This window comes from Lontra canadensis, unplaced genomic scaffold, assembly GCF_010015895.1.
Source record: "Lontra canadensis isolate GAN:19392208 unplaced genomic scaffold, GSC_riverotter_1.0 scaffold1, whole genome shotgun sequence".
Taxonomy (NCBI): Eukaryota; Metazoa; Chordata; class Mammalia; order Carnivora; family Mustelidae; genus Lontra; species Lontra canadensis.
The window spans coordinates 59,773,236-59,793,702 of NW_022630995.1; the positions used below are offsets into that span (position 1 = coordinate 59,773,236).

General features: G+C 47.6%; 1 protein-coding gene across 1 annotated transcript in view; it reads left to right on the top strand.

The window, feature by feature from the left end:
• Positions 1–1,544: 1,544 nt before the first annotated feature.
• HS3ST1 (heparan sulfate-glucosamine 3-sulfotransferase 1) overlaps positions 1,545–20,467 on the top strand; it is a 28,185-nt gene continuing 9,262 nt past the window's right edge. The window contains exon 1 of the mRNA XM_032854960.1: positions 1,545–1,769. The gene's annotated coding sequence lies outside the window, so the exon portion shown is untranslated. The remainder of the gene's footprint in view (positions 1,770–20,467) is intronic.

Here is a 20,467-nt window from a genome sequence, read left to right on the forward strand (position 1 = left end):
CATTCGACCTGCGCAAACCTACATGATTTTATACAGCTTCATAGGATGGGGGGTGGGGGAAATACTCCTTTTAAATTTTACCTTTTTAAATTTTACCTTTTAAAGCTAACATAAATTTAAATGCTGAGGCTTTTCAAAGTGGGGCTTTAAAGTGACTGTATATATATATATATATACATATATATATATATATATATATATATATACACTCACATATTAACATTAGTCTGGCTCAGAGAAGTAGCCAGGTTCACAAAAAACTCTAAAAGCTTATTTTCCAAAATAAGTCTTGTTCTTGGCCTCCCAGATGCTAATGACTTCATCAGATAGCCAGAGATGCTGGTCTTTGCTTTGCTTTCTTAAAGGGCAGTAGGTAACAACTCATGAGTAAAGGGATCAACTTCCTATGGCAACCATTCCATAAATGGGAAAGTATTTTTAAACCAAGCCAAATTAATGACAGAATTTAAAAAATAATAATAATAATGACAGATTGAATGACAAAGTCAAATTCTTCCAAATACTTATCTTCCAATATTTAAGATGTGGAAGATCCAGTGAAACCTCAGTTAAATTACTTTGATGTTCATTTGGCAGTTTTCTTTTCTCTTTGCATGTTTCTTTCCTCTCTCCTTCCTTCTTCCTAACGTGTTTGCTGACCTGCCTTTGAGGGCAGCTTCCTTTGGCTCAGGAAAGCTGGTAAGCAGGCAGTGCAGCCTCTGTAAGGTGGCTGGAAATCTTAAATCTGAAGTTGAGCTATTTGGACGCTGGTCGAGTTCTCCCCCAAAGCCTCCAGCTACAGGATCTACAGGATCGGGGGAGGGGACAGAAAAACCCTGCTTCATTTCAGGGCTGGCGTTTACCACCACCCTGGGGTGCTAGTAAAAGAGGTGAAATCTCCAGGCTCTTCCGGTAAACCTGCATACACTCCCGGGCGCGAAACCGAAGTAGAAGGGCGTGTTTAATGGCGACCCGGGGTGTTCCGGGGCCTGTTCCCTGTGCGGATTCGGGCTCCAGCTGCCTGGCCGCTGGCGTCCCGGTCCGGAGGCGGTGTAAGTTCCAGGGGATGGCGCCTTTGGCTTCCAGGGCGGCGCAGGGAGCACCCGCACCAAAGGTTGGTTACCGGCGGAGAAGGAAATTGTGCGGACCACCTGGCAGGAGCACCGCTCCGGGAACCCGGGGGCTGAGAGTGCGGAGGGAGGTGGGCTGGAGTTCGCGCCTACCCTTCCCCAGCAGGGGGTAGGAAGTAGACAGGACTTCCCAGGTTCGCCGCGAACGCAGAATCCTGCAACCCACAACCGGCCCCACCCTTCTGGCCGTCTGGTCCCCTCCTCCTGGACTGAAACAAGGAGCCGCGGAGCCGTGGGGCCGAATGGACTCGTCCGAGACACGGAGCCATCCGGACTCAGTGCAGCACCAGAGCGGGCCGGGCAGCAGTGGGCGCTCGCGATCCTCCTCTGCCCTGCGCTCTCTCCCTCAGGACCCGGCCTCCTCCGTCCCCTCCTCCTGCTCCTGCTCCTCCTCCTGCTCCTCCCCTCCGCGGGGCTGTTCGCGGAGCCTCCCGCCTGCAAAGTCCCCGGCGCGAGGGCAGTCACCAACCGCCGCCACTGCCTAGTCTCCGTGGGTGCCCGCATACCCTGCCTCTCCCGCCTGCCCCGAGGCGCCCCGAAGCTCGCTCGGCCGGCCGCCGGTTCTCCGCGGAGCTGCCCATGGCTCAGCCCGAGAGCCGACTTTGGGCGCCGGACCTGCTCGACCGCGGCGCTGCTCAGGTGAGTGCCGCGCGCTAGGGGTGGGGGCCGCCCAGTAAAACGGAGTAGCAAGACCGGGGACCGTCGGGGTGCCCTCAGCTGGCGCCGCAGATTTAGGGCGAGCGCAAAGCCCAAGGTGAGTCGAGGCTGGAGCAAGTGGAGTGGATGTGGGGGAAACAAGGAAGGAGAGACACGGGGTTTTCCATCCTTCTCACCTCCTGTCTTGCCCTCTCAGGTTGTCGTTGTTTTGTTTTAATAGGCAGGTATTCGGGTTTCTGACTTTGTGGATTGGATCCTCCCCCAGCAGAGTCAAGAGGCTCGCTCCTGCCCACCGTATCTCCCTAGGACGGTGCGGGGCAGCCCAAGCGCAGCGCGCAGCAAAGCCAGGGTACCACTCTGTCTGGGAGCTGGGGCAGGGATACAGTCAGCAGAAGTCAGTGGGTCGAGTGAGCATTCCGGGTGGGGAAACCTAGGTCTGTTTGCCCTTGCATTTGGTCGGAATGGAGGAGACATGGGGCATCTCCCGGGGGGGGCGGGGGTGCTTGGTAGGAGAGATATTATAGATAGCCTTTTTTACGAATGCCGATTCTATACCGTCCTGCTATTTCATTTTACTTTTTACCTATTTTTTTTTCCTGCCTCTGTTTCTATTTCGAGCACCTTGGCTGGTGGCGGCAAATGGGGGTGCAGGGAGGCGGGGCGCCCACCCGCGGAGGGAGCGAGTAGACCCTCTCTTCGATCCAGGGGCAGACTCGGCGAGCCTGACGTCTCCAGGTGCGCTCTTGGAGCCAGACCCCGGACTGCGCGCTACTCCCCCTTCTGGCCCCAGCCTGTCCCGGGAGCCGGAAAGCCGGCTTCCAGAGCCTGGAATAGGATGGGGAAGCCGGCGAGAGCAGAAGCAGGGATCCAGGACGCGGGTGTGGGGTGTGCTTCGCTCCGAGGTTGTGTGCCGGCGCTGTGCGTCTTCCTTTTCACTTCCTCGGCGGGCGTCCCCGTTTTCTCGCACACCCAGGCCCCTCTCTTGGGAGTGGGGTTTCATCCCTCCTCCGCCCTTCACTTTGCAGGACCAGACGTTGCCTTGCCTTGCCTTGCCTTGCGCGAGTCTCGCTCCTCCCCCAGCATTATCTGCTGGCTATTTTTATCCACTACTTGCAGGAAAATGCTTTTGGGGGGATTCTGGGGAGGAGACTCCAAACCCGCTCTCTTCGCACTGCGCTCCCAGAAGCGTTACCCTGCTAAGAGGGAGTGGCCGCAAAGAATGGCCAAGGGATTGGGGATGGAGTGTACGCGCTCCTCCTCCCGCAATCAGAGCTCTCGGAACCCGGCACCACAGGCTCGGCTGCGCCGCTCGCCCGGGGAGCCGGTCCCGGGAGGAGCCCCTAGCGTCCGGGCGCCTTCCTTGGCAGGCTTTTGTGGCTGCAGCCCGAGCGCACGCATGATCCTTTGGGTCCTAACTCTTGAGATTGCACTTTGCAGCCAAATCTCACTTTATTGTATTGAAATGGAATTACCAACTTCCACTCAAGGGTTAATTACTGGAATTCCGTCTTAAAAATGGGAGGAGGGACATAACCGAACTTCTGCCGGCCTGTATTTCTAAAGCCCATCCTTTTGGCATTTTGAATTATTCTTACTTTTAGCGTTTTCAGTAAAAATTGGGTGCAATTGGAATAAGCCTGACCTCGTGAAATTCCAGGAGATGGACGCCTCAGGGCCAAATTCCCTCTTTACTCTTTGTATTTCCAGGGCTTACATTCTTCTACTCCCATAGGATTGCAGAACTAACACGTTCAAATGGACCCTTGTGTTAAATAAGTTTTTCTCCGGCGCTAGAAAGAAAAAGAAATCAGCTTCTTAAGGAGTCTTCAGGGGCTTCTGCAGGTCCCTCTAACTCTTGGCCAGCCAGAGCTCTGCCCGGTGGCTCAACAACTTAGTGACTAAGCACTCCTAAGTCCTAGCAGTTAATTAGGACAGGAGCATTGAGTGAGGATTGGTGAAGCTGCCAGGTGTAGGATGCACTGTAGCTTTAAGATGTTTAAGATGGGAGTTTTTGGGGTTTTGTTTTTGCTTTGCTTAAGAAACTGGTGATAAAGAGGTACCTTGAACTTGCAAATGGAATCAGAAAAAGCCCAGGGCTCTTAGCTCTGTAATTGGTACCCCTACTATGAACCCAGTAGTCCTTCAGCTTGAAGCCATGCTTTGCACAGTGTAGATATTCAGAAACCCTTTACTTGGACTCCAAAATATAGCTGAAGCTTGTGCTTTTATTGTCAAAAGAGGAAACCCCCTTCCTGGAAAAGCCCTGAAAGAGCTCTTTGAAGGGAAAGCCATGTGGGAGCTTTTCTTACTTTGAATCACCATTTGATGGTGCTTGGAAGGGGTTGGAAATATAGACTGCCTTTCCCCTCTGCCGGGGCATCTACCCAGGGTAGCACTCACTGCTGTGAATACTGAGTCCCGTTCTCTCTGTTGAGGCTAGAGTTTGGGGAGAGCAACTCTAAAATGGATTGATGCCCTTATGGCCATGAACCTGTACTCAGGGTCAAGGCTCAGACAGCAGGTTGCAGGGCTTGTCTCTAAGCCGGAGTCCTTGCAGTCTTAGAGGGGATGAAGGCACAGCTGGAGAGTAGTAATGTTCTAGCAGATATGTAGGAAATGCAGTAACTTTTCAGGGGGCATTGGAAAATAAAGGGGTTGTTCCCCATCACTTTGGTGTGTCGTCCTTCAGCTCTAATGATGACCTAGTGCTTTGTGTAAAGCTGCCCTTTCTAAGTGGAGAGGCTGGGCAGTCTGCTAGCTGCTTTTGGAGCCAGCTTCTTGCCCCAGACCCGAAGCAAAGACTCCTTCCCTCACTGAGGGAAAGAATCTCTCAGATTCTGCCTCTGAAAAATAGAGACTGAAAGGTTATTATGAGAAAGTGAGAAAATGTATGTGAAGAGCATTTTGGCAATTCTAAAACCCTGGTGGAAAATGTTAAGGGCTACTGAACATGCTTTTCCTGCAAAGTTCATTTGGCCTATTTTAATTACAGTTTGTGTATGTCTGTGTGAATTACATATGCTAAACATTAAATGGGGGAGAGGATTTCATATAATAGGTCAGTATTTCCTTGTGATCACCTGAAATCCATCAGTACCAGGCCTCAATGCTTCTCAGAACGATTAATTTCTTGTTTTCGGGGTCAGAGTTAATTTTTTAGAGTTTTTTTTTTTTTTTTTTTTCCTTTAACTTCATGGATTTACATGTCCTCAATTCTTTCTTTCTTTTTTTTTTTTTAAGATGTTATTTATTTATTTGACAGAGAGAGATCACAAGTAGGCAGAGAGGCAGGCAGAGAAAGAGGAAGGGAAGCAGGCTCCCCACTGAGCAGAGACCCAGATGTGGGGCTCCATCCCAGGACCCTGAGATCATGACCTGAGCCGAAGGCAGCGGCTTTAACCCACTGAGCCATCCAGGAGCCCCCTCAATTCTTTCTATCTTTCTATCTATCTGTCTGTTTGGAGGAAGGGCCCTGATACTGATTAATCAGAAAAGGAAGAAAGTTGCAAATGAGTGTATCGGTTAGGGAAAAGTGATATATGCTCAGTTTCAGGAGATAAGCTAGGTCTCCCTTGTCTAAATCTGTCACCAGTATGAAGGACTGGCTCTCTATTGCATTTTCAGCATTCCAGATTTGCCCTTGGACCTAGCTAAGTGCCTGGTCACTTAGTAAAGTCTCCATAAGTATTTTTGAAATAAGTGAATGAATGATTGAACTGCATCTTCACAGCAACCCTGTGTTGTGCACAGGCAGATGGCACGATTTCTATTTTAAAGATCTGGAATCTACAGATCAGAAGAAAAGTTAACTGATTTTCTGAAGGTACAGAGGATTCCAGATTGGAGTTCTGGTCTGTCTGTTCTCATTCTGCTCCGCTGTACTATTTGCATTGTCCTATCCCTCCTTTCACCATTAAAACCCGCCTCATCCACAGTGGACGTTTGCATTTTGGAAAGGTGCTCACAGAGGGACCTCTCAGTGGGAGGTAAGGTGCTCTCTCTCTCTGCTTGTTCATCTGGGCCCTGCACAGAAGTTCAGTAGGATGAACCCACCTGGGACCTGGCATCTTGCGGGACTAGCTAAAGGATGCAAGGATAGCTAAGTGTTCATTTACCACCCTGAGTCATGAATCAGGTGGCGTCAGCCACAGTGTGAATATGCCAGGATTTCCCCAGGGTTCTGTTCCCATGGCATGATCCTGCCATATTCCCTGACACTAAGGTTCCCTCCATTCCTTCCGTTTTAACAAGCCTGGCTTCTCAGCTTCTCCTCAATTCCTAGAGGTAACTCTTAGTCTTCAAGTCCATTCCTTTTTCTCTTTGAGTTAGCCAGAATTGTAATGAGCTGAAGTGCAGCCTCTCCCGATCTGCAGGCCTGCCTTTGTCATGACGCCTTCTCAGCTTCCTCTACCCACAGGGAATTAAGCTCATAGCTTTTTCAGTTCATTAGAATAATATTTACTGGGCCATAGTTTTTCAATAGTTATGTGGTACCACCAGACTTCTAGAAAAATGAATATATTATTCTTCCGAGGAAATGCTATAACATAAGGGAAATAGATCCCAGTTGGCATCTTTACTTTTTTTTTTTTATCCCCCCATGCTGCCTGCTTTCTGGGAGCTTTCCAGCAGGGGTCGCACACCGAAATGCCTTCAGTAGCCAGGCAAGTCACGGCCTCAGCAAACAGGCCTTACTGCCTGTGCCTCGGTAAGAAGTGTGTGTGTTGGGGGAACACTGGAGCTCAGACCCAACATCGGTTGCCAGTGGGACCTCTGGCCCAGTCCGGCCACATCTGATTTTCTTTTTGTTTTTGTTTTTTCAAGATGGGCTGTAAGTTCACGATTTTATGTAGAATCTACTGAGTTTTAAGTGCCAGGAGCTAAGGCAATATTTTGAAATAATCCCATGTGGGCCACGCAGAACACTTCTGTAGGTAGCCCTTATATCCGTCCCATGGGCCTCCAATATAGGGTCTCTGGTTTCTGGGGATAGGAAAGAAATGGTGAGAATCTGAGACTCTGTGAAATCAGCTACCTGGCATGTTGGGACAAGGGTGTGTTGGGCGTGCTGTGTAGACAACAATCCAGTATATGGAGTGTTTGTTCCTGCTCTTCCTGTTCCTTTAGGAAGCAGTTGCAACACTGCATTTAGACCTTTAATACATTTGTACTGAGTTCCAACCATGGACCCAGGATTGTGTGACACCATAGGGAGTAGCACAGATGGGAATCCTTGTCATTGTCCTTAGCTTCTAGTGGATGGGACAGAGGAAAGCAAGATAAACAAATACAATCTGTCCTATGTTAGAGAGCGATGTGCTAAGGATAAATCAGGGAAGGCCATCTGAAAATCCAGGGTGCTGGAGGTAAAACCTCAGGCAGGTAGCCAGGGATCTCAGAGTTCAGTCTCTGATGTAACATATTCAAAGTGAAATGTCACTATCTGACATAAAAGATTTCTGAGTGTGGGCGTTTGGACCCTTGATTATATTCTCGGAGTTGGCATTGTGGATAAACCCTTGATAATGGACTGCTCTCCTAATTTTAATGAAATCTACTACTGAGCCCATTTACTGAGTGCCCACCATGTGCCAGACACTGGATTCAGTGCTGGTATGCATTAACACACAAAACCCACCAAGGACCAGTCCTCAAGGAAATTGTAGACCAGCACAGAAGACATCAATAAATGATCCCAACAGAGTAGGTAGCTAAGGTGAGCCAGCAACAGGGGAAGGCTGTCTTCACCATTGAGTCTGGGCACTCAGAACTCTGACATTCAGCACCTTTTTACAAGCATCTGAAATGTGCTACAAAGAGTTTCCCTCTCTGCTGCTCTACCTAGTTGAAACAGGGACTCCATCATCAGTGAATATATTTTGAAGCTTTCATTTCTTTACCTGGCAATGACATTTTATATTATTACCAAAGCTCATTCTGCATCACAAAAATGAAATATTTTAAAAACTGATTCTATGTGTGAAACGTACTTGTGCCCCTTGGAACTCTGATACACCCTCCCCCAAATTGCCCCAACTTTTTATGTTGACTCTTGTCACCCGGAGCAGTTGTGCAGAAGAAAACAAACAAACAAACAAAACAACAACAAAAACAGATCTTGTTCTTAACGAACTTAGAGAAAGTCTTGCAGTCAGATAAATTAGAACATTTGTTCATGAGGTGGTGGTGGTGGGGAAGGCATAGTGCTTGGGCCTCTGCCTGGGTCAGTGGCAGCCCTTTCCGGGAGAACACCTTCTTGAAGTCACTGTGTTTATTTCTCTCATTGCAATCCTTTCTCTCACAGCAGGATTTGTGGCAATAATGATTATCTGGAGTCCTCTTGTTACTTTCTGTCTCTGACTCCCCATCAGAATCCGTGCCCTAGGCAAGCAGACATCTGGACCCACACCAGTGTCTCCCACCAGCTCCTAGAACAGTGTGCCTCCTTCCAAGTGGTTGCTCAGAAAAGAAACAAGAGACAATGTTTCTGATGTTTCTGTCTGGGGGAACTAGGGAAGGCATCGTGGGGGAAGAAATATTTAAGGAAAGAGAGAGGCACGGAGGGAAAAGCCAAAGAAAGATGATAAAACATAGTCAACATGTGTGTAGACCACCCCCCACCAAGCCCTTGCTGAGGCTCATTTGTCCCAATTAGGGATTCCCCATGTGGTCAGCAGGTGAGTAACCGGCATGTTTACACAGGCACCCTTCACTAAACAGATTCCGGTTGTGCAAAAGCACTCTGGCATGCAAAGGATGAAAAAAAAGATTTCAAAAGAATTTTTAAAAGATGAAAAAAAAAAAAAGAGAGAGAGAGAGAGAAAAGAATGAAACTGATAATTCCTTATTTCTGTTTACTGGGCTAATACCCATGTTCTCCTTTTTGTACCCAGTGCTTTGAGGGAGACAGGGAGCTTCTAGCATCTTCATTCTTATATTTAAAGAAACTGAGGTCTGGGCAACTTTTCTTAGATCCTCAGAACGAGGGCAGCAAACCCCAGATCCACAGCCGCAATTCTCCACCTGCATTGAGCAGATGGCTCAAGGTGGAGACTCCTTCAGTCCCTGGAGGACCGAGGAGCCCATATTTTCCATGAACGAAGGAATATATTTAGATTTAAAACATTCGCATCTCCTTTCATTCGTCAAGAACTTCCATTTCAGCACTTTCCGGGATGCATTTTGTGTCTTGTTGAATTTCCCCTAGAATTCCTGCAGATTAGGTACACCCTGCAGTAAGCTGTTTTATGTAAATGTCTCCACTCCTTAGTTGTGGAGAGTAAATCAGAGTCCTGTATCAGCAGTTAAATACAGTGGGAGAAAGGTGATTGCAGATGCAGCTGAAATGAAAAGCACGCCTGCCTCGCTGTGCTCAGAAAAATAAATACTCAGGGTGAGGAGGAGCAAGTGCAGGCTGGGCGGGACCGCGCCTGGTCTGGGCACCTGCTCCTTAAACCTCCACTGGCACTTTATTTAAATTATGTCTTACACCAGATTTTCCTGAGTCTTGGAGAGGAAGGAGGGAGAAGGTGACGGTGACAGATTCTTGGGATTAGATTTGGAGTTATTCTTGTGGCGGAGAGAGCATGGCTTTTGAAGTCACATCTGTCTGAATTTCTGATCTCGCCCTTACTGACTGTGTCATCCTGAGAAATAGACGAATCTCTGGGCTTCAGTCTTGTCAGTGTTCTAATGAGAATTAGAGGGGATTGCCAATATAAAATGCTTAGCGTAATGCTCAAGAAAAATGTATATTCTTCTTGGGTAGCATTGCCAAATTTTACAAGTAAAACTACAAGACATCCCGTTAAATTTTAATTTCAGATAAACGGCATGTAATATTTTAGTACAGGTGTATCCCAGATACGAATGTTAAAAAAATTATTCATTGTTTTATGAAATTTAAATTTAACTGGAAGTCCTGTATTTTATCAAACATTCCTGTGCTTGTGCTGACAGTTCTGAGCGATTACTTTGGCGAAAGTCCTCTTAACTTTAGGAAGTTAGAGAGCAGGGAGCACAGTGATCCTGATGGTGATGTAATCTTGATCTTGGACCTGGGTGTGGTCCAAGGAGAAAAGGAAGGGTTGTTTTCTCTGGTGAGCTAAGCCACCAATCAAACCAAGGCAACCATAATTACTTGTTTGCTCAAGGAAGTGGAAGAATTGTGGGCCAACCCAGATCTCTCAGTCCATTTAGTAAATGAGACAGATTCCCTCCCAAGTGGTGAGGGCATGCGCCCGATTATTCCCAACACCCTCTGCAAGAAGGTGTTTTTCCCTGGTGAGGTCACCAGGGTGGCAAGGAGTCCAGCAGTGTAGTTCCTTAATCCACACAAATACTGCTCAGAGCAGGTTCCTGTGGGGCTGGGATTGCAAAGATGAGGCCCACACAAGATCTCCACTGGGCCACTGAAGGGAACTCTGTGCTTTGAAAACCCGCACCTGCAAATGCTCCCTCATCCGCTGAATCCAGAGCTAATAAAACTGTTCCGGGGCTTTCTAGACTGGCTCCTCCATGTAGATGACCTCAGGTGATAAATTGAGTCAGAGAGCTCCCCTAAGACCCCTGGAGTAGGTTGTTCTGAGGATGGCAGTGAAAATGTTGTGTTTCCATTTTAGGTAATAACCTGGTGGGGAACTAAATTAACAAGGCTTCTGTTGCATGTGGACGTTCCAAAGCAGTTTTATGCTCTCTTCAGGACCAAGATATTGCTCAAGCCCAGATCATTAGTTTCTGTTGCAGAGCACATTACTAACTCTTCATTTAACCGGAGCTGCTCACTAGCTGTGTGTTTATGGACAGCCGGGACCAGAAAGTAGGCAGAACGCCACAGCCCCTCACACACAGGCTTATCCAACAAGAGATCAGGTCAGAATCCACTTCCCTGCTCCTCAGCTGCCCTGCAGGGGGTGAGTTACTGCTCATCACCAAGCCTCCGTCTCTACATCTGCAGAATGGGCACAATTTAAATGATCCCAGAGGATCCTTTACTGCACATTAAATCAAATGAGTATGACAAACATTGCCAAGGCATCTGAATCTTAGTTAACATCACAAAAAAATATGCTGTTATTAAGATGACAGGAGAAAACCATAAGCTCTAGATTGCACACCCAATATCATGTGTAAAGACCAGGACATATCTCTCACATATTCATGGGAGAGCATCTGAGTCTTTTGCTCTTTGTTTCTGTTGTCTGAATTTATATAATCTAAGCACAAGTTATTTCATTTTCTGGGCCAAGAGATGAGAAGCAGCAATGTAGAGAAGGTATGGAAGGATCTGTTAGGACAGGCATCCAGTAGACAGAGGAGGGGGATCCCCAGTGAGAGGGAAGGGAAGATAAGGAATTGGAGGAGAAGCCAGGTCAGGGAACCTCTTAAAAACAGAGGGGAGTTCGAAGAATGTGGAATGTCACAAAGTGTTGTAAAGGGGAAGTCTTCAGGAGCCTCTGCCTAAATCCCCATGCTGTCATTTAAGTTAATGCCATATCCCCCTCCCTTCCCCAGAGTTTCTCAGGACCCCAAGTGAATGTCCGTGGCCTTGAGGGAAGGACACAAAGTCTTCATGGGGATGCTGGGAAGAACAGGGAGCGGGATATAAAAAGTGAAGCTCTAGTTTCTCTCTAGTCTGTGACAGTAAAAAATCACAGATAAAGACTGAAGATAAGGGGACCCAGTGCCATCTTGTGGAGGGACTGGCCACGGTGCCTCTCACGGTCCTCCTCTGACTGCAAGGAGCTTAGTTGCTCTAGTTTGGTTTTAAATTCCATTCATTGAGCATCAGCTGTTATTAAAGAGGGTTTCGGGGGCATCTCTTCTGTCCTCTTTCTCCCTGTGAAGTCATTATGCACTTCGGGTCTCCAAGCCCCGTCTATACACAGCATAGGAACCGATCCTTTCTGTGGGCTGGGCCCATCCTCTTCCGTCTTTCTCCAGAGGAGAGCATCCTCTGGAGTTCACGGTGACTCTGGGCACAGGAGGACACCCCTGCTCCAGAAGGGAGTATATCATTTGACTTTGGGGAAATAACTTTGTTTTTCTAAACTTATTTGCCTTACATGTTCACTGGATGTATGTCCTCACGGACCTTTGTGGTGAGAATCACATTGCATAATACCTGTAAAACACCTGTTTGAGACCCTGATATGGACTAAGCCTCCATAACACAGTTCTTGGTAGCACCCCTTAGCTGTTTGTGCTGGTCAGGCTGATTACATTTGAAAAGCAGGAATGTCCTTAAGGATCTAGCCAGATATCACCTTCTAGTCTGCGTCTTCCTTCTGGCTGATTCTGTCTTGGCTGTAAGGGGGTCATGCTGTCCCTGTGTGGCCTGTCTCATCATCCTGCTCTAATTTAGGTAGAGAACAAGGTGGGGGGACTCTCTTCTTTAAATCAGGGAAGGAAATCATTCTCAAAAAGCCTGTGCAAGATTCCTCTGTAGGGGGACACCCAGCTAGCTCAGTCGGTTAATCATCTGCCTTTAGCTCAGGTCACAATCTCAGGGTCCTGGGATCAAGGCCTGCGTTGGGCTCCCCACTGAATGGTGAATCTGCGTTTCCCTCTCCCTCAGACTCTCCTCCTGCTTGCTCACTCTCTGTCTCTCTCAAGTAAATAAATAAAATCTTAAAAAAAAAAATTCCCTTGTAGGTCCCGTTAGCTAAAAACTAGAGTCACATGCCTATCGGTTAGAATTACAGAAGAGGAAACAGGCATACAGACACCTGACACAGTGGAAGATAGCAGTTAATCGAATATGGTAACCCCGGATGGTCTCTCTGGCCTTTGAGTAACTATCATACTCATGTTTATACATTGCAGTCTGCAATTGATCCTGCTCTGTTTCATGATGTCTCTTTTTTATTGCTGTCTTCAGCTGAAATATAGATCATGTGTTCTTCTGCTTTCCCTTTTATTTTCCTTCCCAGCCCCGTAACTTTTACCATCCTTTGCAATCTGCAGTATTTCTCTGTGTTAATCCTTCCCCGTGACCCAAGCAAATTTTGCAAAACCTAATCAGGTCCCTATCCAGCCCCCTGCTCACACTAGGCTCTAGTATTTCAGTGCAGGACCCTTAAACACAAGGAGAGATGTGGGGCCAGCCATGTGGCTTCGTGGCAACATCCCCTTGGGCAAGGTCATAATCTCTCTAAACTTCACGTATTCTTCTTGACTTTTAATTATGCCTTTTATACACTTATCTTTTTAATGCTTAATCTGTTTCAGCAGATTACATTGTAGGAGGCTGGAGATGTTGTTTAGAGCCCCCAAACCGACATCAACCCCGAATCAATGCCTGGCCTCCAAGAAGTAATTAAGGCCCCCGATACCCTCTGTTTCAGAGTGGTGGGGATGAAATGTGGTGATTCGTACAGAGTGTTTAATGTGCATAGTGGGTGACCAAGGGTGAGCTTTCCTTTTGCCATTTTTTTTTATAATAAAAGTAATGAAAATTCACATGCCGCAGCACGGCATTCAGGTTCCCATCTTCCAAGCCTCACCCCTGCTGCTATCTGTTTGACGCAACACCTCACATTCAGACCACGGCACTACCAGCCAGTGTTCCCCCAGATAAGCCAGGAATGTGCACTTTTCCGCCCTGAGCAGGAGACGTTGTTCCCTTCTGCCTTCCTCCCCAGATTCAGACTCTCATTCTTTCAGGCTTGTCTTGGATGCTCTCCCGACCCAGGGCCCCCACTGCCTGATGAATATCTTGTGTTTGTGGTTGCCCTGTGGACAGATGGGAGGGTTGCGCTTTTTCCGTCTGGAGGTCAGTGTGGCCGTGTGACTTGCTGTGCACAGGGAAAGTGAGGGCAAGTGATGAGTGTCACATCTGGCCCCACTTTCTCTTCCCTCTGGCTTGGTGATGGGCACTATTTGAGACAGCAAGTGTTCTATCCTTCCAGGTCTCAGAGAGACTTCAGTAAGCAGAGGCCTGCCACCAGCCCCTGTGGGACAGGCAGCCAGGGGAGGAGGCACTGCTTGGGGAGGGGGTGTTTATCTGTCTTAGCCTTACGTGGCCCAAGTAAGGCCCCGCCTTTTCGTTGTCCCAGAGTGTGCCTTCCCACACAGGTGACATTGGTGTAATGATGTGCCAGGTCAGGAAATGGCTTCCCGGAGAGCAGGACAGAAGATGGCTTCTGAAGCAGAGAAAATATCCACTGTCCTCTGTAGAATGCTCACCATGGCTGTGTGCCCCATAGCGCCCCATAGCCTCCCCTAGCCTCCCCGAACCCCCCATCCCAGGGACATCTTTACACCTTCAGTCTTGAAGGTTGGGCCTACCTTGCTGGCTTGTGATCCCCGGCTACCTTTGCTTCGCCTGCCCAGATTCCAGCAGAAGCAGCAGAAGGGCTGTGGGTTGGCATGGAGCCTCCTGTTAGGATCCTGGTTACACAGGCCGCAGGCCCTGTTGATTTCAGCTAGCCCGTGTGTTCACAAGTGCCTTTACCTGCTAGCTTTTCTCACTTGAATTGTGCTTTATGGCCCTCTGCTAAAGATGGCACAAAGGCTAATTATCTCATAATAGTTGTCCTTTAAAAACATTTCATGAAGAGCCACTTTGTGCTTTGAATCCTGGCTTTTTCTTAGCGTCTGCATCTCTCTGTATAGCTATCTGCACGGCAGAATTTTCTGCTTTCACTGAAGAACTCTTTTTTTCTGATTTGCCAGTTGGGGGAATGCTGCAGTTCTTTCTTAGGACAACTATTTAAGCAGCCTAGTTGTTCTAAGACCTAAATCGTTGCTGTTTGTGCCCTTCCGTTCTTCTCTCCAAGCTAATGTCATTTGACTACTGTTGGTTGAGCAAATACTATTGAGGCCTATGCATTAAGGATCAACCTGTCCTGTGTCGGTGGGCTAGATTTTTTGTTTGCTTGTTTGTTTTTCCTGTGATTTTTAATTCTGATAGCCACTCAAGGTTGTAGGAAAACCATTCCCTTTCTTTTGTTGGGGAAACTGAGGCCCAGAGAGGAAAGTAACTTTTCCATGGGCAAATGACTAAGGCAGGGGCTAAATCCCAGTAGATCTGAACTCCCTTGCCTTGATCTTCCCTCATGATTCAATCATTTTCCTCTGTCCCTGTTCCTATGCTTTATACTGGACTTCGGTTAAAAGCACTGAAATTGGTTTTTGCATCACCTCAGAATGCTTCTCAGGGGTCTCTTCCATGAAGCATGTCCCAAACTACCCTCTTCTTGGCTGATTTTTAAGTTGCTAAAATAGCATCTGTCCCATAGCCGTCCATGTCTCAGGGGGCTGGAAGTATTTGTCTCCTTGAATTTCTCCCTACACAGTGGGTCCCCTTGGGGGGTTAGAAGGGACCTGTCTTCTTCATTTGTCCCTGGACAATGCCAGGGAGAGGGCTAGCACACAGGAGGCCTGGTATCTGTGTCCTGAGCGGGTGACCTACACTCCTGGGTAGCATCTGAGGGAAGAAGGAGGTTAGCAGCGGTAAAAGGAAATCCTCTTGGAATCCAGTTTGATGACTCATAATTCAATGTCTTTGTCTCTAGGACTCTAAGCATTTGAAGACAAATTACAGAAAGCCAAAACCAGAAATCTCAGCATGACCTTCAAAGCCTTATTTAACTGGAACCATTGTTCCTTGTCAAACGTACTCCTTTTCCATGGCATGTCAGACACTAGTAAGCCTGCTGGTTTAGGTTTGGTACCAGTGTGGAGTAAAAAGACCCGCTGCGTGTTCAGACCAGTGGGTGTGGGAGGTGATGGTGGTTGTCAAAGTCAAAGGACAGTGTGGCTTCAGTCAGTTTTGTTCTTTTGACACCTCTGGAAACTCATGAACATAGAAGCGTCCCATGGGTTGACAGATTGCAGGGCCTCGAGGAGTGTTTTGGCTTCATTAATGCAGTTAATGGCCTTGAAGGGGTGTTAGGGTAGCAAGGAGCCTCAAAACCGTTCATCATCGGAGCTCTCACACAGGTGCCTACACACACGTGTACAAACATGAACACACAAGCACTTGCAGACACTCATACAGATTTGGGGCAATGGATTCCTTTTGGGAGGAATCGCGTGGGGTACCACATGAGTAAACCCTGTTTGGGTCCCTGCAAATCCAGCTGACATAGCTCCATGCACTCCTCCCCCACCAACGCCTTTGCTTTTTCCTTTTGGTTTACCAAGAGTTAGAGGGAAAAATACAGTCAATGGGACATGGTCGTGCATTCCCACATCATTTTTCATTGTTCTTGAAGCACAAACATGAACTATTTCTAAATGTAGTTCTGTTACATTTCTTATCTCATGACACATGAATGTGGCCACATGATTTCATGTATGATGCATGTATGTGCATTATTCTGTTGCCCATGCGTCTTTCGGCCCTGTTAACAAGCAGCCTGGAAGCTCCCTTCCAGCCCTAAGCCAGTGCCTCCTCCACACTCTTGGTGCCTCCTGCCCCTCGATTTCTGCCCTACCCCTGCACTCTGAGATGTACCTGAGGTGTCTGAAGGAGGGGACAGGATGTCAGTTTTGTCTGCCATTCCAGTGCCCGGTACACAACAAGTCTGGTTAGGTCTTGACTCTGAATTGTGGGTATTCTGGGCAGACTGATGCTTTGGTTTTCTCACATCCCGCTATTCTTCGAAGGTTACTTCTTCATTTATTTAGAGAGAGGCTGTTTGTTATATGTGTTAAGAGAGCAAGTTATGTGACTCTGTGGGCCTCGTTTGGTCCCCTGAAATAGAAGGTTGGTAACAGCAACCAAACCCCTGTGGCAGCTCTCGCCCCTCCTCTGCTGTCCTAAGCAATTTTGTTCACCCCCAAACTTCCATACCTCACTTAAGTAAGCAAAAGCCCTAGAGTAAACTGCCTCCATCCAGCCTGGAAGGTCATTAAGCTGACCTTTGGGGGCAGGTAAAGGGAAACCTTAGCTCACTACATGCAACCCCTTTGTGCCCACCCCAGGCTGAAGGGCTTCTTCTGTATATTTTATATTTTATCATCCCTAAGATACTTTTCACATAATATCCGTTTCCTCATCTGGTTTTGTTCCAGTGATGGCTAAGCATTCCTTATAGATCGTCCCCAAATCTAGCTGATCCACCTTTTAGTCAGACCTTAGGCTCAATTAATATTCACTGAAGGGACACTGAACATGATCTGAGCAGGAGCAACGGCAGCAGGTGCCGTTAGGGAGATCTGACCCACGGGAACAGTCTCTTCCTGCTGGAAGCTCTCTTAGTTCCCATTATCCAAAAGACCTCAGCAGTGTAGAAACTTATATATGTTACCGCCTTTAGCCTAACTAACATTTCTAACGCATGGCACAAAGATGGCACAAGTGACAAAATTATATGGTTTACTTTCCATAGTAATCGTTTTGTTTGGAATTTTGTATAATAGTATCTTGCCGTGACAAACAATTGTGTTTCTCGATTTCTCTAAAGCCTCCCCAGGTCAGATAGATACAAGAGGGCAGAGGATCGTTGGATTTATGACCCTGTTATTCCCCGATGTAAGTATTTCTGCATCCTCACCAAGGTCACTCAGAAGTCAGGGCAGAACGTGAGGCTAGACCTCAGCTCCCAAAGCCCCAGCTCAGCATCCTGTTCACATGCGTGTATCATTGGCCCTTTTGAGCAAAGAAGACTTTATGGAGATGCATTTTATGTGCCAGGAACAGTTTCTGTTAGCGGTATTGACTACCTGAGTAGGACCTTTCTCAGCTAGAACAATGGAGGCTAGAGATCAGTGACAATAATGGCATTTGGTAGGGGTTTTCTTCTTAGCACATCATGTGCTAAATTTTCTTGAATCCCCATGACAATCTACAAAGTTGTTGCTGTTGTCAACTTTATATTTCAGGGGACCAAACGAGGCCCACAGGGTCACATAACTTGCTCTCGGTCACCCAGAGGGAATAAGGGATGAGCTAGAATTCAAACCCACCCTCTTAACCACCAGCCTCCCCCATCTGAGCTCTTGTAATTTATCGTGATGATTCCTGAATGTCTTTGCCTAATGCCAGGTTGTTTTATATGCTTTAAGTCATAAGAAATGAATAACATTTTAAAAGCATAAGCTATAAATCATTTTGCATCAACATTCCGAAAGAATAAATGATCAGGCTGGTGATGACTTAACCCTAGTATGATATTGAATCTGAAGATACTGGAACAAGATAACAAAAGATCACAGAGAAGGTTGTGTCCAGTGTGAGGTCTTGGTGTTCTTCTAGGTAGATTGCATGGCCCCTTAGGAGCAAGATAATTAGACTGGTCCTACTTGTTTAAGTAAACTCCTTGTAGAGAAAGTAAAGCTACAGAGTCAGAGGAGATACAGACTCATTTTTTAGATCCCAGAGCTTCAGAATAAAGGAATATTCAGCTTGATTGCTGTTTAATTTAAAGTTTATCAAGTGCGGGATAGAAAGAAATCATAGTCGTGTGTGTGTGTATGTGTGTGAAGTAGAGGAAAAAAAACATGTGTTCTCACTTTATCCCATGCCATCACATGAACAGCAATGATTTAATTCAGGACAGGATGAAACATGGGAGAAATAAAATCAAAACCAGGCAAGGCAGCCTGCTCTAATTGTCCCCATTGCCCGTTTCCCCCTCAGCTCCTCCCAGACAAGGCCAGCTTGCTCACTGATCAGCTGGTGCATTTCCTGGTCCCTGTCAACGCTAAGTGCTCACTTAAATGTCTGTTTTTAAATGATCCCGTTAAACCAAGAACAGGCATATTCAAAAGGAAAGACAAAATCCTGGGCCAAACAGGAATAGTACTTTCCAAGATTTTCCATTAACTCGCCCCAGCTTGGAGCATGTAAGATGTTGCTGGGATTCAGGCTTAGGTCTTGATGCCTCCTTCCATCTCCACTGCTCTTCCCCCTCCCTGTCTTTCTAAATCTCTGAGCCTGAAGCCTCCCAGACACCACACCTGCTGGCTGGTGTAGTCCTGCCTCTGCCACTGTGTCCCACAGAGGGCACCTCCAAACCAGACCCAGCACAGGAGCAGACCCCGAGTCTCCTCCCAGATGGGTGCCCAGACATCAGGGTCCTTTCGCAGGGGGACTGTACGGGGAATCCCCTCTCTTCCTCCAGCTCAGTGTCACCCCTGGGCTGCCTCAGAGCTGTGCCCGGATATATGCTCACACTGAACATGGTGACCACTCTCCTTCCAAATGTGTCTTCTTTACAGGGTGCTTTGAGGACAGTGGCTGGATTCTTGTTCTATTCCCCCGTAACTCAGAACAATTATAGACACACTGTGGGTGCCTTGCGGAAGCGATCACCTCTGGGCAGAGTCTGGACCTCAGCCATCATCAGTGTCTGCAGGCTTACCCATCAGTCTTCCCCACCCCCCCACCTTCATCTTACTTGGCAACTAATACCTCTCTGAGACCTTCCTAAAAATCAGGAGTTATCACGTAAATATCTAGTGGTGAACCTTAACAACTTCAAAGATCGGACCACCCTGGTCCTTCATCTCCACATCTGGGGAGTGACAGCAGCTGCATCCTTAAGATAAATCCATACATGGCTGCTTGCTGTGGTCCTTCCCCCCCAACCAGCCAGCTCTGTCCCTAAATGTCACCTGTTACCCCAGGAAATACACAGTAGTCCCAAGAAAACCCCTTGTCTTTGCTTTTACCTGTGAGGGCTGTGTATTCGTTAGGCTGGGCAACTGTAATGAATAGCACAGACCACGTGGCTGAATCAATAACACATTTTTTTCCCACAGTTGTGGTGGTGTCTGGGAAGTCGAAGATCAAGGAGCCCCCAGGTTCAGCTCCTGTCGAGAGCTCTATTCCTGGCTTCCAGGCTGTGTCCTCACATGGCAGAGAGAGCCCTGGTCTATTCTTCTTATCACTAATCCTGTCCTGGGTCCTTCCCTTATGACCTCATCTAACCCCAATTATCTCCCAGTATCCCTACCTCCAAATACCACCCCATTGTGGATTAAAGCTTTATCATACGAATTTTGAAGGAACACTGATATTCAGTGCATAGAAGCAGGCTCAAGAAATGAGATAAACCCTCCCTCCACTATGCTCGTCTAGGGGAAGAATTTCCTTTGGTCTGCTCATATTTACTTCCAGCAGCAAATTATCCTAATGTTCTCTATCCTCACACGAGAGAAACACAGATTTCCATGTGCCTCACGTCCAGTGGGGGTGGGAATCAGGTGACCTGGATTTCCAATTCACTTTAGCCCCTGTGTGCTTGACCTTGGGGTTCCCATGCTCCTGCTATCTCACACCCTCCTCCTGCAGGGATAAGGACCGGACAAGATTATGGCACGTGGCCCTTGAGCTTCTGATAGCCTGTGTTTTTTGTTGGCTAATTCTGGGGAAATGCTAGGGATTCGTGGCTGCTGGCCACCTACGGGGTAATGATGACTGTCTGCCCAACTGTGGAAGTGCCCATAGTCACGTGGCCCCCGAGGGGAGGTTGGGTCACACCCAAAGCAGGGACCGAAGCTGTACACCCCCAGGTACCCCAAGGCGGCGGGTCTCTGGTCTTCTTTCGGCTAGCACAGTCTGCTTTCCAGCCAGCTGTACCAAGTAATAAGAGAGGCCCCTCTGCCCTCCTGTCACAGAGCTCCGCTGTGCCCAGTGTGTCTGCTTCTAATGAAGGATTTATTTAGGTCACCGCTGCCTTCTGTGCACACCATGCAGATTAAACATGTCAAGGAGCTCCTCCTCCTCC